We start from the raw sequence: 17,377 nt of genomic DNA, 5'->3' as shown, positions 1-17,377 counted from the left end.
ATTGCTTGACAACAGATGCTGGATTGTTTACGCCCCCGTAACGTAGCGGTTCGGCAAAAGGGACCGATAGAATAAGTACTAGGCTTCCAAAGAATAAGTCCTGGGGTCGATTTGCTCGACTAAAGGTGGTGCTCCAGCATGGCCGCAGGCAAATGACTGAAACAAGTAAAAGAGTAAAATAGATATATGCAAATTGTAAAAGTTAATAAAAGGAAAATATACAGTACAAAAATGTTTCTCCTTTGTGGATTTTCACCAATCACGGGGTTGGTTTTGGAATGTATCACCAGTGATAGTCGAGGGATTACTGCATAACATTTAACAAAACATATCTTAAAATGAAATATCAGGCCTAATTTTGACTGATGACCAGGGCTGCTGAATTTTGTGACCCAAAAGTAACAAGTTTAATTCTTTAACATTTAAACCAGCCATTATCCGGCCTAAATGTCTTACCTGTTTTATATTCAAACCAACCAGGTCTGGCCTCTTATAATATTGTTCTAAAAATAAACAATCACATCATCAAAATTACGAATCTACAAAATAATGCATGATTAATACAAAGCAATGTGAATAAATATTACGTTTGGCAGAGAAAATCTGAATGTTCAAGGGCTAAACTTGCCATTGTCATGGCAGATAAGGCTATATAAAGTTTCTATATACAATTCTCCTGAAAATAAAAAAAAAATTGGGTGTCAAGGGCCTACTAAAAATTAATTTTTAAACAATTTAGATCAAGAATAATCTAACCAAAGGAATTTGTAAATTAACTTTGTTCCTCTATGATCTGACATCAAACTCTAATAATGTTGACTTTGTATTATATATTTTCCAGAGTAGGCAACAATAGTAAATCACTCTACTATGCCCTTCATTTGTAAAAATTGGTCAAGTGTTTTGTTGAAAGAAATCCTTACGTTATCATTCATGGTATTTATTCCTGCAGGAAATTGATGTTTAAACATACAAAACTTAAATCCATGGTTATTAAGAGCTCAAGTGGTAATAGGTTGTTAAACTCCAGCACACTATTACAATGCAATAAGGGTTGTATTCACAAGCAATAAGAAGCAGGAGGATGAATTAGATGCCAGATTTGCTGGTGCCGGTACAGTAGCGTGCCAGATCCAGCATTCGATTGTCAGAAATGGAAAATTCAGAAAAAAAGCCAAACTCACTATTTTTAATTCAGATTTTGTGCCTCTCCTCACCTGTGGTCACTGAAAGTTTGGTAATGACCGAAAGAGTATAACTGCAAATACAAGTGGCCAAAATGAGGTCACAGCTTTGATACAATGGACACACGATTAGAATGTTGCAGGAAAGAATCATAAGACAGATTCTTCAAGCAGAGTCAAGAGGCAGGAGACCTAGGGGTAGACCAAGAATGAGATGATTAGATAATACCTGTATTATCTCAGTTGGTTGATGGTAGCTTCTGATAGATCCCTATTGAGGAGGTACACGAGGACTCTACCCCCATGACAACTCCCAGGAATAGTAGGTGGAGAAGATGGATGGTAAATCCAAGTGCTAATTACCATGTATATAAATATTCAGCTAAAACCATCTTTAAGGGCAACATATTTAGTAATAAAGTATATTTGTGGTATTTATTGTGTTTCTTCCACCTCAATGTTTCAAGTTGAAATCCTGCCAAGATAAACTTTGCTTTCATCCCTCCAGATCAACAAAATAAAGTACCAGTCATATACTGTGGTCGATAAGGGAATGAAGTTGAAAGATGGGCTCTTTTCATTTATGATGGAGAGAGTAAAGGGTAAAAATTATTTGGTCTGAACGGGAAGGAACAATACAAAAACGCTCCACCCTCTCCTTGGTCCTTGGGAACTGATAAGATGGAAACAGTTGTTGAACAGCTTGAACTTTCTATGATATTCTAGCAGGAAAACTATTGACAGTGGTAGGAAAGGGGGTTTTGTGAGGGTTAGAGAGAGAGACGGGGGGGGGGAGCCTTATCTGCAATGACCATCAATGGTAAGTTTAATCACTTAACATTCAGATTACTCTGAAAGGGCCCAATTTGAACAAATCTGACTAATTGGCTTAAAATCAGCTCTGGTTGGTGGGAGGAGTGGTTGTCTGTGAGAGAGAGAGACAAACAGACAGACAGAGACAGAGGAGATTGGGTAGGAATGTGTGTGTGTGGGTGTCAGGTATTGTGAAGACTGTGAGGTAAATAAAGAGAGTAAAATGAGATGCAACAGGTGGGGAAAATAGGGTTGGTAAACAAAAGCTGTCCTGACAACGATAGAAGCAAGCGGCAATAGTAGTAGTAGTAGTAGTAAGAGGAGGAGGAGGTGAAAGAGTGGAGTCTCCCACCATCATTATCATCATCATCAGCAAGTAGGTGGTTGCAGTGCATCTATGAAGGGAGATTTGTCTACCAGTTACATGGCGTTTTTGGATGCTGTCCAATATATATATATATATGTGTGTTTGTTGTGTGTGTGTGTATGGATGTGTGTGTGTGTGTGGGGGGATGCATGTGTTGGTGGGCGTATGTGGAAAGCTGCACTATCTTAGATATATGTTAGTATGCTAATGATGTGTGCAATTATGTTTTGAATAAGTACTATTCTTCTTCAAGTGGAGTAGAAACACCCAAACATTTGCCTGGAAGATGCTTTTTTCTTCAGTAATAAATGCTGACAATGTAAGCCCTTACTACTGATTGTTGTAGTGCTAAAGCAGACCACCACGGCAGAATCTTGCTACCGAGGGCCATGACGATTGACACTTGCTGGTGTAGACACTTGCTATTAGATCTGAGATTGTAAAGTCTTGATTCTGTAGAGAGACCAATTTCTGTTATGACATATTGAAGTTGACTAACCTCTTATAGGTTCTGCATGTTAATCTGTAATGATTGGTCGTCTGACCTATCATGTGAGTTTGGAAAATTGGTCGAGTCTTGTGTTTTGATTAGTCAAGTATTGTGTGGGATTGGATCGAGGATCCAATTATGTTGTGCATAATACATTCTCAAAAAACTAACCTGAATCTATGCTAGAGCTTACCTCTGCCTATATACCGAGTTAACAAAATATCTATGACAGACAGGTGAGAGATTTCCATGACAGTGAGTTATGCTATTTTCCTGCTGTTATAACAAAGCACATGTAACTAATAACAGCCAGAGCTGAATTATCCAAATGAAGAATGAATTTATACAACCACCAGAATCTGTGATGTGTTTATTTGGTCCACCGTATTATTTAGCGGTGGTATAAAGTCTCACTGTTATTTTTAAAGTTTGTTTCTTGTATTATTTCCATTAGTAAATATGCAACATATGCTATATTATGTTATGCAAGATTCCGTAGTAAAACTAAGGGAGACTTTATACCAACACAGTTAAAATTCTTTAGATAACATCGTTTCTTACATTGACTTGTTAACAGAAAGTGATGTTCCACAATATTGTCACCTTTATTGAGATTTAAGAGAACTCGTTATCTGAAATTAGCATTTAGGAAAGTGGTTATACACCATTAGGTGTACACCTACTTTCCTATATTAAATTCGGAATAACAACGAAACGCGACTCTGAACCTATCAACACAACAATATTGATTTATGGAGGAAAATAGGCAGCTTTAATCTTGGTTGCTGAGACGCCTTCTGTGAGAGAGCATGGTTGCTGAGACGTTGGAATGTTGTTGTGAGCTGTCCCCAGAGTTGGAATGATGGAGAGACAGCTTGACCCGTCCATGCTCATGGCCGGCCGACCGAGAAAGAGAATGAATAAGGGCGCCAAACTTGGATATTGATGACTACGCATGCGCACGAGACAAGGCGTTACTACAAGCATTAGAAAGTAAAAAGTTGAAACTTGACTCCTTCTCCAGGTCAATCTGACTTGACCTCTCTGCGGCTGTTAAGCTGGCTGATGACAATGAGAAACTGTCTGCTGTTGATTGAGTTCTTCCTCGGTTGGCTCAAATTTCTGCAACTTGGAACAAGAACAAGTGGAGCATTATAATTTTATTAACTCATAGCGATAAATTATAATTATCACATCTACCTTCTTTGCCACCTCATCAAGCACATTCACCACTTACCACAATTTACGATATTAACTTATTAATTATTTTTTGTTTTCACACACTGTAATGTTAAATAATGTTATTTGACGTGGCTGTGTGGTAAGAAGTTTGCTTGTCTACCACATGTTTCTAGGTTCAGTCCCACTACATGCCACTTTGAGCAAGTATCATTTACTATATCCTCGGGCCGAACAAAGCTTTGCGAGTGGATTTGGTTGTCAGAAACTTAAAGAAACCCATTACATATATCTATCTATCTATCTATCTTATTTCTTTATTGCCCACAAGGGGCTAAACATAGCGGGGACAAACAAGGACAGACAAAGGGATTAAGTTGATTACACCGACCCCAGTGTGTAACTGGTACTTAATTTATCGACCCCGAAAGGATGAAAGGCAAAGTCGACCTCGGAGGAATTTGAACTCAGAATGTAACGGTAGATGAAATACCGCTAGGCATTTTGCCTGGCGTGCTAACATTTCTGCCAGCTCGCCGCCTTTATATCTGTCTATCTGTGTGTGTGTGTGTGTGTGTGTGTGTGTGTGTGTGTGTGTATGTGTGTGTGTGTGTGTGTGTGTGTGTGTGTGTGTGTGTTTGTCTGCCACCACCATTTGATAATCGTTTTAGTTTGCTTACTTCTCTGTAACTTAGCGGATCAGCAAATAATTACTGGTGTTGACTTGTTCAATTAAAATTGCTTAAGACGGTGCTCCAGCATGGCAACAAACTGAAATAAGTAAAAGATAAAAGACAAAAATATCATCATCATCATCGTCATCACCACCACCACCACCACCATCATCATCTTAATGTCGGCTTTCCCTTGCTTGTACGGGTCAGATGGGATTTATGAGGCAAATTTTCTATGGTTGAATGCAGGGGTGGACTGAGCCATTGGTCAATCGAGCACTGCCCGAGGGCCCGGAGCTCTGAGGGGCCCGCACTCCTCATATTAACTCTACTAAAACACACATTCAAAGGGGCCTGGTAAACAGTTATGCCCGAGGGCCCTTAATACCCTCAGTCTGCCCCTGGTTGAATGCCATTTTCTCTCTCGCCAACCCTCACCTGTTTCTAAACACAATTAATATTTCCCTGTGGTTGAACATATTTTCATAAAAGACTGGAAACGAATGACATCGCTCATATGACAGTGATGTCCACAGCTTTGGTGAAAGCTGCTTAACGTATTGTGGAGGTGCAATGGCCCAGTGGTTAGGGCAGCGGACTCGTGGTCATAGGATCGCGGTTTCGATTTCCCAGACCGGGCGCTTTGAGTGTTTATTGAGCGAAAACACCTAAAGTTCCACTAGGCTCCGGCAGGGGATGGTGGCGAACCCTGCTGTACTCTTTCACCACAACTTTCTCTCACTCTTACTTCCTGTTTCTGTTGTGCCTGTAATTCAAAGAGTCAGCCTTGTCACTCTGTGTCATGCTGAATATCCCGAGAACTACATTAAAGGTACACGTGTCTGTAGAGTGCTCAGCCACATGCACGTTAATTTCACGAGCAGGGCTGTTCCGTTGATCGGATCAATTGGAACCCTCGACGTCGTAAGCGACGGAGTGCCAACAACAACAACAACTTAACGTATTATTCTTGATAACAGTGCTCCTTCGATTTCGGGTTGGGTTGTTGGTCCGCTTGCCTAGCCGGCGGGGTAGCGTCATTTGAAGGCTAAAGCAATGCAAAAAGTGCATTGTGACCAGTGATGTTTAACAATATCTGATACCCCGGTCGGTCACGTGAATGTAAGAGAAGTGAGTTAAAAAGTTTTTGATACGTGTCATGGCGCCCTTTTATTTTTATGTGCTCGCTCCCCTTAACTTTAGAACTCTGGCGATGCCTCCATGGGGCACCACTTCAGTTTGTCGTCTTGGGCTTCCTTTATAAGCCTTGAGCATTCCGTCGGTTACGACGACGAGGGTCCCAGCTGATGCGATCAACGGAACAGCTCGCTCGTGAAATTAACGTGCAAGTGACTGAGCAATCCACAGACATTTGTACCCCTAACGTAGTTCTCAGGGAGATTCAGTGTGACACAGAGTGTGACAAGGCCTACCCTTTGAAATACAGGTACAACTCATTTTTGCCAGCTGAGTGGACTTGGAATCGAACGCACGACCTTACAATCGCGAGCCGAATGCCCTAACCACTGAGCCACGCGCCTTCACTTTATAAGCCTATACAGGCTTATACAGCAGACCCAAAAGTGCAGTCACCTATAAGAGCGTCCCCCGTGGCGTACCGCCCCCCATCGCCTCCTCTCATCTTCTCTACGCAATCCGCCTTTCCCTTCGAGGCAAGAATCCCTTTCATAAGCAGTAGAATTAACTGCTTCCTGAGTATATCATATCCCGTTCTTACCCCGCTTAAAATACTTTCCGAACACCCACTTCCACTGCTAATGTAATTAGGTTACTGGGTAACAGAATCTATAATTTACTTCTTGGGAAACCTTCTAAGTATTTAAAAGAATCTGTCTCATGTGTGCTCTCAATGCCTAACTACGCCTGTGCATCCGCTGAATATGAAGTTAGCTTGCCTCTAATACACCAACAAGTGCTCGATCGCGCACGCACACGCGTATATTTACTCATATCTATCTATCTATCTATCTATCTATCTATCTATCTATCTATCTATCTATCTATCTATCTATCTATCTGTATTTGTCCCATCTATGTTGAGCCCTGTGTGGCTAATAAAATAAATCTATCTATCTATCTATCTATCTATCTATCTATCTATCTATCTGTCTGTCTATCTATCTATCTATCTATCTATCTATCTATCTATCTATCTATCTGTCTATCTATCTATCTATCTAAGCATTCTCACACACAGACACATATTCACTCACACATACACGTACATACGTGCATCCATGTTTGCGCATACACACACACACACACACACACACACACACACACACACACACACACACACACACACACACACACACACACATTTAATGCAGAAACAACCTGTAAGCACATAAGCTGTTTGCTAGATATATAAATAGACACATTGGAGGTATTCAACTAAACGGGCTGATGGACTAATAAACCGCTGCTTACTCATCTGCTGTGTTATGTTATATATAGACACACAGACACACAGCCAATGGTAAAATAAGGTTGTTTGACATTGTTGCTGACAGAAATCTTTCTTATAGATCTTTAACTATTAATTAATTTCTCGATGTGCCGTTCAAAGGGAAAAGATCCAACTTCCCCTTTAACACACACACAAACACACACCACATACATGCATACACACACACATACATGCATACGCAGTACACACAACATACGCATACACAGCACACACACACACACACACACACACACATATACACATAGCAGACACGCACACGTACGCGCGCACGCATGCACAAACGCACGCACACACGAACACACGTACATGCATACACAGCACGCACACACACACACACACACATACACGCACACATGCAGACACACGTACATGCATACACACACACGCACACACGCGCGCCACCCACACTCACACGCACCCTCCACACACACGCACCCTCCACCCACACGCACCACCCACACTCACACACGCACCCTCCACACACGCAGCCTCCACACAATCGCACCACCCACGCCCACACCCACACCCACACCCACTCACACACGCAACCTCCACTCACATGCACCCTCCACTCACACTTACCCTCCACGCACACGCACACGTACATTGCATACGGATCACGCGCACACACAATATAGACACTCAGAACACATACGCATTTAGATTTTTAAATGTTTTTAGAAAGCTACGACGATGCAAGTTAGAAATTAAGAAATAGAAGCAAAAAGGATTGGTCCAACATTTTCACCTTTATTTTTCAATGGCTCGGCTTTGAAGAAACGGTCAAGAACATTTAGATATCTAAAGGTTTTACTTTGGTAAACTATGAAGACTCTCCGACATCCATAAGTATATTCTTATTAATATTTAGCGGAAATGAGGCGGTGAGCTGGCAGAAACGTCAGCACGCCGGGCGAAATGCTTAGCGGTCTTTTGTCCGTCTTTACGTTCTGAGTTCAAATTCCGCCGAGGTCGACTTTACCTTTCATCCTTTCGGGGTCGATGAAGTAAGTACCAGTGAAACACTGGGGTCAATGTAATCGACTTAATCCGTTTGTCTGTCCTTGTTTGTCCCCTCTGTGTTTAGCCCCTTGTGGGCAATAAAGAAATAAGAAACGTTAGCACGCCGGACTAAATGCTTAGCGGCATTTCGTCCGTTTTTACGTTCTGAGTTAAAATCCTGCCGAGGTCGACTTTCTTTCATCCTTTCGGGGTCGATAAATTAAGTACTGGAGTCGATCTAATTGACTGGCCTCCTCCCCTAAAATTTTGGGCTTTGTACCAAGAGTAGAAAAGAATATTTAGTGACAATAATGTGGTGAGCTGGCAGAATCGTTAGCACACCGGGCAAAATGCTTAGCGGCTTTTCGTCCAACTGTACGTTCTGAGTTCAAATTCCTTTTAATTTAAAGCTTTTAATCCTCGGGCCAAAGTTCATCGTGGTCAAACGATTTAACGACAATCTTAAATCTGATATTGGAGGAAACTTATAATTTAGCCGACCAGTTAAAATAGATTTTAGCTCTAAAATACTCCCAATCTCAACTATAATGCTTATCTACTATCTAGACCAGAGTTTCTCAGAGTGGACTCCAAGGAACCCCAAGGTTCTGAGAAAAAATTCTAATGTTTGGCGATATAAAGTATCTTTTAAAACGAATTAATAGAAGTTGTAAAACAAAAGCTGTTCGCAGTTTGTTTCATAAGATAAATTGAATGTCTTTTTGTTATTATATGACTGAATTTTCTTTCAAATAATTTTTGTTTTACTTTATGTTTTATTAAAATCAAGGTGAAGGGTTTATCTGCAAAATATAGTTATGGTTTTCGCAATCTTTTTTAGAATTATAAAAAAAGGTTCCGTTCTAAAATAAGTTTGGGAACCGCTAATTCAAACAACCGACTTCAATGTTCGCCATCAAACCCCGAACATAACGTTAAATTTTTTAAACATTCTATTAACAGAAACGCCCCAACTCATGCTTTAACTCTTCTACGGTTCAAACTTCTAACTTTACAAAACTTATTTTCTAAGAAACTCATATATTGCCCCTCGAGGCAAAGGGAGAGGATTCTGGGTCAGTGGTAAGATTGTATACAGTAAGTAGCCGAGCGATTAAACATCTAATTAACGATCAAACACCTAAAAGACACCAAGTGGATATAGATTATGCCCTTGCTATCGAAAACGAAATCATCATGAGCTTCCCGGTGGATTTGCTTTACCTGGACTTCTTGGGTCTGCGAGAACCAGGATGCTTTCAATGGGCACTGTCTCTAGGTCTCTGGATCATAACAGTAAATCCAGCTTTTATCACAGGTCGCCGATACTCGAGCACTCTTGGATTTGAGATAATGATCTCAACCATCTCCCTGGTGTCTTTCCCAACGCGTCTTTCATTCTGTCCGTCACTGAGTACCCTGAGAACAAACTTTGCACATGTTCAGATCTTCATGAATAATTCTGTGTACAGCTGTCACACCAGCTCCAAACTATATCTTTATTGTCTTTATAGACAGACGGCGATCTAGAAAATTGCGAATTTTCTTAACCAGTTCTAATGTTCTGACGTCCCTCTCCCTCCCACACCTCTCATCGTCTTTTACCTCCTCTCTACTGTACTTGAATGTGGAGGCGCAATGGCCCAGTGGTTAGGGCAGCGGACTTGCGGTCATAGGATCGCGGTTTCGATTCCCAGACCGGGCGTTGTGAGTGTTTATTGAGCAAAAACACCTAAAGCTCCACGAAGCTCCGGCAGGGGATGGTGGCGAACCCTGCTGTACTCTTTCACCACAACTTTCTCTCACCCTTACTTCTTGTTTCTGTTGTGCCTGTAACTCAAAGGGTCAGCCTTGTCACACTGTGTCACGCTGAATGTCCCCAAGAACTACGTTAAGGGTACACGTGTCTGTGGAGTGCCCAGCCACTTGCACGTTAATTTCTCGAGCAGGCTGTTCCATTGATTGGATCAACTGGAACCCTCGACGTCGTAAGCGACGGAGTGCCAACAACTGTACTTGAATATCTTGTACCAGCGAAAGTTCATCTGTAAGCAATCTGGAACATTTTATAAGTTTTTGTAGAGTTTTTGCTCAATTTAACACAAAACTTTATTGGATCGCTAGCTTCCAAATTGTCTTCCCGTCCCGACTGCATTCTGCAAACTAGTCAGCTATGACGAGCAACGTTTAGTAGGGTGTGTTCAAATGCTGTTACAACCGTCTCCTTCAATCTGAAATTAAAAAGTTAGCAGGCGAGCTTATTGCATGTATGGTAACGATATACTAAAATTACAGTAATTTAGGACAGTTATAACTGCCTCTCCTAAGAAAAGTCTCAACCCTTCTGGAATGCACCTCATACCATAAATGCTAATTAGACGAACATTTATAGCAGCAGAGGATTCTACTATAAATAAAACAAAATTTTGCCACTAGAAATAACAATTTTCCTATCATCTCTCCCATTAAGACTCACAAAACCTGGTCCCATGATAAAATCTTTTCTTACGAAGGCAAAAGGTCGTTCGGAGGTATAGCAATAAAAATTAGTTGTATTTAATTTATATTTTTATCTCCATATAAACAGCAAAAGATATAAATCTCGACATGTCTTGTTGGCAAAATAATGCCATAGCAGCAGGTGGTTTGGGAATATGTGTTAAAACAGGCAACATCTGGACATGGAAAATTTCAGATATTATTTTATAACAATTAAAGTAAAGTCTACATAAATATGTTTGTAAATGTACATAAATATGTCCATATTTGCAAAGACTATGGGATAATGCACAGACATAAGTCAAGATTTTGAGCGAAGGGGTTCTTCATCATGAAAATGGATTTACCGTTTGTCGATTAATTTGTGAAAACGCATAATTAAAATAAATGTTAAATAATAGGCGTAGGAGTGGCTGTGTGGTAAGTAGCTTGCTTACCAAACACATGGTTCTAGGTTCAGTCCCACTGCGTGGTACCTTGGGCAAGTGTCTTCTACTATAGCCTCGGGCCAACCAAATCTTTGTGAGTGGATTTGGTAGACGGAAACTGAAAGAAGCCCGTCGTATATATGTATATATATATATATACACACATATATATATATGTGTGTGTGTGTGTGTGTGTGTGTGTTTGTTTGTTTGTTTGTGTGTCTGTGTTTGTCCCCTCAACATTGCTTGACAACCGATGCTGGTGTGATTACGTCCCCGTAACTTAGCGGTTCGGCAAAAGCGACCGATAGAATAAGTACTAGGCTTACAAAGAATAAGTCCTGGGGTCGACTTGCTCGACTAAAGGCGGTGCTCCAGCATGGCCACAGTCAAATGACTGAAACAAGTAAAAGAGTAAAAAGAATAATAGTTATTTTTGTATGGAGCTGTAGGAGGGGATTGATCTGTCCGAATCGTCGAGCTCCATTCCTGGCAACATGAGTAGAAAATATTCGTGTCCACGTAATAATTTGTGTTGTCCTGTCGAATGTATACCAACAGATGTAAGGCACCGGTAAGAGAAAAATTAGTCAACCACTAGTATTTAAACTGGTAGAAATTATTCTGCCGAGGTTAGATCAACGTAGAAGTTAACAGCAAGCAAGACAGAATGAAAGAGATAGAGCAAAGTGACACTTGGCGCATGGTTGCTGCCTGGATGAAAAATGAAAACAGTGTGGCAGACTTGCTTGCTATCGAATGAACGCGTTAAGAGAACGAAAATAGTTTTTCATTAGTTTAATACAGTAAAAAATGCCTCACAGCTCAATGGTTCTTGATTGACTGAAAATTCTGATTAGGTAAAATTTTCTAATTGGCTAACATTACACACGTGATAATAGTTAATTAAAATTGTTACGTACTTTGGTTGAACTAGCCAAAAATATTACTAGCCCCGTTAATTCTAGCAAAGACATATGCTTCATGATATTAAAAAAATCTGTCTTTTGTACAAAATTCTCCATAGATTACAGCCCAAGCAATTTCATCAGCAGGTTAATTCATCATAACTCCGTCACACACTCATAAAAACATATATGTAGGTCTTTAGTCTAGACCATTGGTTTTCAACTATTCTTTACCTATGAACCCCTTTGATTCCTATTTTACTTTACTGGACTGCCATAGCCATTCGATATGTTTATAGTTAATGCTATTAGGAACTGTATAAAAAAAACTACACCATAAGGTCGAAAAAGATCAAATCAAAACAAAACGAATGACACATTTTAACGTAGTCGGTAGTATTGGATTTTTCATTCATAATTCGAGCACTATTTCATTGTACGATGGTCCTAGGTCCAACGACTTTAGATACGTTTATCATGTCATCATGTGAAGGTGTATGTCCCAGTGATTAGAGTGTCGGGTTCACAACCATGTAGTGAGTTCGATTCCCAGACCGAGCTGTTTATTGTGTTCCTGAGCAAGATACTTTATTTCACGTAGTTCCAGTTCACTCAGCTGTAGAAATGAGTTGCGACATCACTGGTGCCAAGCTGTATCGGTCTTTGCCTTTCTCTTGGATAACACTGGTGGCGTGGAAAGGGGAAGGTGGTATGCATGGGTGACTGCTGGCCTCCCATAAACAACCTTGTCCAGATTTGTGCCTGGGAGGGTAACTTTCTAGGTGCGATCCCATGGTCAGTCATGACCGAAGGGGGTCTTTACTTTTCATATGTCATCATAAACACAACACTGAGCACGTGTGTCTTATATATACATACAAAAAGGCGGCGAGCTGGTAGAATTGTTAACATGCTAGGCGTATGCTCAGCGGCACTTCGTCTGTCTTTACGTTCTGAGTTCAAATTCCGCAGGGGGTCGACTTTGCTTTTCATCATTTATGAATCGATAAAATAAGTACCAATTGAACACTGGAGTCGATAAAATCGACATAACCTCTTTGCTGGCCTTGTGCCAAAATTTGAAACCGTTATGTCTTAATAGACATACAATGTAACTTTTTTTTTTATTAATTTCTAGATTTAATGAATGTGATTTTCGTCATTAGCATGCAAAAATACATCAGAAGTATATTTTTTGTATATAATCTAATGGAAATTTGAAAACTTCAAGTGATTGGAAGCAGGACCGCTTTAGCAGTATTATAAGTTCCCGGACAAATCCATGCACTGGGCCCGATAATGCTTCTTTATTGATAGCAAGCCACAGCGTAGATAAATCAGAATTAGGCTCCTAGATCCTTGAGGCCCCCGGGTAAATCAAAGCATTGGGCTCTATGATACTTCTTCATTGGCAACAAACCACAATATACATAGATCGGAATCGGGTCCCTAGACCTGTGAAGGCTCCTGGGCAACTTACTCTCTGTGCCCATGCCCTAAGACGGCACGAATTAGAAGAAATTCAACAAGATCCACAACAGCCAATTCTGTTTTGCCCACTTCGCATATAATCACTCATCAAAACTACTTATGGAATTAAGTCTACTGGTTTTACTATCAATAGCGTATAAGATACAGCTTCAGAGCAAGGTACTTTGACACTTGCAACATCTGCGATTTCTTCTCCAGAGAAGTACGAAACATCCCCATAGTATGAATCATAGATTATATAAATTTCTATGTCTCATCACCAAACTAAACAAGGAAATATGACGAAATTTTGTTTTAATATAATACATCCATATAGGTAATACGAGGTTGGGTCACTTATTATATGGGTGACCTAGTGGTTAGGGTGTTGCAGTCACGATCGCAAGATCGGAATTTCGATTCCCGGACCGATTACGCATGGTGTTCTTGTGCAAAACGCTTCGTTTCAAGTGGCTTCAATCCACTTAGCTGTGAATAGGGAAACCTTGCCACAGACTGCCGTGCAAGGAGTGAAACCCCTCACTCAAGAAAATCACCCGAACTGAGGCTTCGTTTAGTATTCGGTGATCGAAAGGGATGAATAGTACAAACTGTATTGAGGATACCGACTGGTTGCGATTGGTTGTTCCACTCCGTCGAACGATGATCATGGATTATCTGCCGCTCACTTTTATAATTCGTCACCTGCGAAGCTTTTGTTTCCTCTCAAGGTGTCACGTTTTCACTGCAATCTAAAAGCCGTTGGCCTATATATATATATATGTTAGGGACGACCGTGCGAACTCATAAAAGGAGAAATGGTGACGAATGGAAAAAACAGGACTCCTTTTATTTAAACGTGTCACACGGTCGAACATACAAATATATATCAATGAATGATATGCATAATATGTTATGCGACGATAACATAGATGACCAGTAATGAAAGACCACAACCGTATTAGATGAATAACAGAAATATTTATTGTAGCGTTAAAGATGTATGTCTGTGTGAGAGTGTGAATGCGACATATAAGAACATAATCATATATATATATATATATATATATATATATATATATATATATATATATATATATATATATATATATATATATATATATATATATATATATATATATATATATATATATATATATATATATATATATATATAGTTTGGAACAATGATATTTCTAAATTCATTAACATGGTAAAATTTTCTAGGTTTCATCACCAAACTAAACAAGGAAGACAAACAAGGAAATATGATGAAATGTTGCTTTAATATAATACATCAATCTGGAATACAGTCACGATTACAACACACACACACACATATATGTATACGTAATTGTGTGTGTATATACATACATACAAACATATATATATATTCGAAACGCCGGTGTTAAAACGGGGGTAGCTGATGAAGGAAAATGTTCTCTATGTGGCTTGTGTGTTTTCTGTACTCTGGTTATTATTATTTCTTGTCTACGTTTTGTTTGCAATGTCCTGTACCCAGATGTGCACCTATATACACAGGTAGACGTAGGTATGCACACACCTGTACGTATATATGCATATACTCATTTATTATTTGTTTATATATATATATATATATATATATATATATATATATATATATATATATATATATATATATATATATATGTATATATATGCATATATATGCATATACATACATATGTATATATATATATATATATATACATATATTTGTATATGTGTGTGTGTGTGTGTATGTATGTATGTATGTATTATGTAACAGCAATGCAGTTCGTTGAAGTTGAGGGTCACCAATTATAACCGTTGTTGTTAAGGTGTTGGTTGCCAGTGTAACGGTTTGCATTACGATATTCGTTGTTTGCCATTTGTAAGATGAAAGAAGAACAGTGATCGAAGTTATAAAGAAATATTTATTTACTGTTACTTTAATATATGCTATACCACGACGGGTAGGTTAGTGTAATAGTATAACACAGTTCGTAAAGCATGCAAGTTAAAGAAAGTTAATTTCGGCCTGTATATGTGTGTACACGATCTCATAGTCGTATATATAGAGAGAGATGGCAATGTTACAGAGGAAAGAAAGTGAGTTAGTGAAAGTGAGAACGGTGGGACGAAACAACTGCTTCGTTGGTGAGTTACCATAGTTGTCCCTTTGTACCTTTTTCTTCAGAGACGGCGTTTTGTTTAGACGGTCAGTCAGACTCGATTCTCACTAACTGACTTTGGCTTACGGAGTACTTGCTTTTATAACTATCTAAAACCAGCCGGAAAGATAGATATATTGTTGAGAACAATGAATTTCGTTAGCAGTCTTTTATCTCTATTTTAGCGTTTGATGGTTTAGAAGAGGTTAGAAGGGCCAAGTGGCAAAGACATTAACTGCTTAGCGAAGGCATCTGGCAAATGTAACTGCTGTAACTCACAGAAGAATGATTGTTTTACCGTGAAAAAAGCGCTGTTGAACTGTTAAGTGAAATTTGGCTATCGAGGATCAAATCTACGCCATGCCTGCATGAAGCCACTACAGATATATATCGCTTGGGCATTGTGAGATTAATAACCCGGTATAAAACTCAATGTACGTATGTTTCAGAGCGAAGTATTGACTGAGTGTAGAGCAGTAATAAGAAAGAGTGATGACAAAGGAATGAGTGATTATCTTATGAACTTCATTAGCTTACAGCTGTTTCTGCTGTAAGACTCGGTGGACTCGTAATTTTTCCGACCTGGTGGTCTAATGGGACAACTCAGTCAATGTTGCTGACTGTGTTTTAGTTAAAGCTACGGCTTTAATTAAGTCTGTTTTGAGTTGCTTCTCTTCGGTATTTCTCATTGACAACGGCTAAAGAGCTAGAAACGCGTCTGGGCATCCGATAGGGCAGCACTGGACAGATAAGCTGTTTTTTACACCTTTTTATCATATGAGAGAATATTTTCTTCGCAATAACTGCTGTGAATTTGCCTTTAAAAGTTGAAATATATTACAAACATATTTTAACTAACCTAAAGTTCGCTAATGCCTAAACACTACTTAGTGCTGATATTGCTATAAAATGGACTAAACAGAACAGGAGGAGACACATGGGATTGAGTGGCTGAAGAGGTCATAGGTGTGTGACGAAAGATTTCCAGACAGTTGTCATAGAATAGGAACTATAATAAATGAGTGAAGACTGAATATATAATGCGTGTGTTTATTTGGCAAGAAAAAATAATGACCGTCCCGAAATATAACAATATGTTTCATCACACGATTTCGCATCAGAAATCTTGCAAAACAAATTCATAAACGCGCACTCTCTCTCTCTCTCTCTCTCTCTCACACACACACACACACACACACACATACATACCTATCTATCTATCTATCTATCTATCTATCTATCTATCTATCTATCTATCTATAGCTCATCAACTTTTTCAAGTACCACTTGAAAAGGAAGGTGAAAAGAGAGAGGCAAGTTTAGTCTCATGAAAGATTCAATAAAAGATGGGTGAATGTAGCAAAGATGGTACGCGTAAATGACGAAACCACTTTGAGCATGATCCTATAAATCGAAAAGAGAAAGAGAGAGAGAGAAAGAGAACACTTTGCTCTCATGTGCTTTTTCCCTCCCTGCCTGAGGTTACCGTGGCCTTCTCTGTAGGCTTTTCTTTCCACGGATAAACCTAATCTGTTTTTTTACATTTTTTTTCTCTTTTCTGTGATACACTATCTCTTTCGATCGTTTTTTTTGTTTTTTTTTACACGATCCATTTTGATCGGAAATTTATGTTCTTTTTTTCTATCTTTTTCTTTCGAAAAGAAAAGCTCTACATTGTATTTTGTCCCCTCTGTGTTC

This window comes from Octopus bimaculoides, chromosome 16 (genome assembly GCF_046866305.1).
Source record: "Octopus bimaculoides isolate indiv1 chromosome 16, ASM4686630v1, whole genome shotgun sequence".
Lineage (NCBI taxonomy): Eukaryota > Metazoa > Mollusca > Cephalopoda > Octopoda > Octopodidae > Octopus > Octopus bimaculoides.
The sequence above is the reverse complement of the archived record's forward strand: the minus strand, read 5'-3'. Positions refer to the sequence as shown.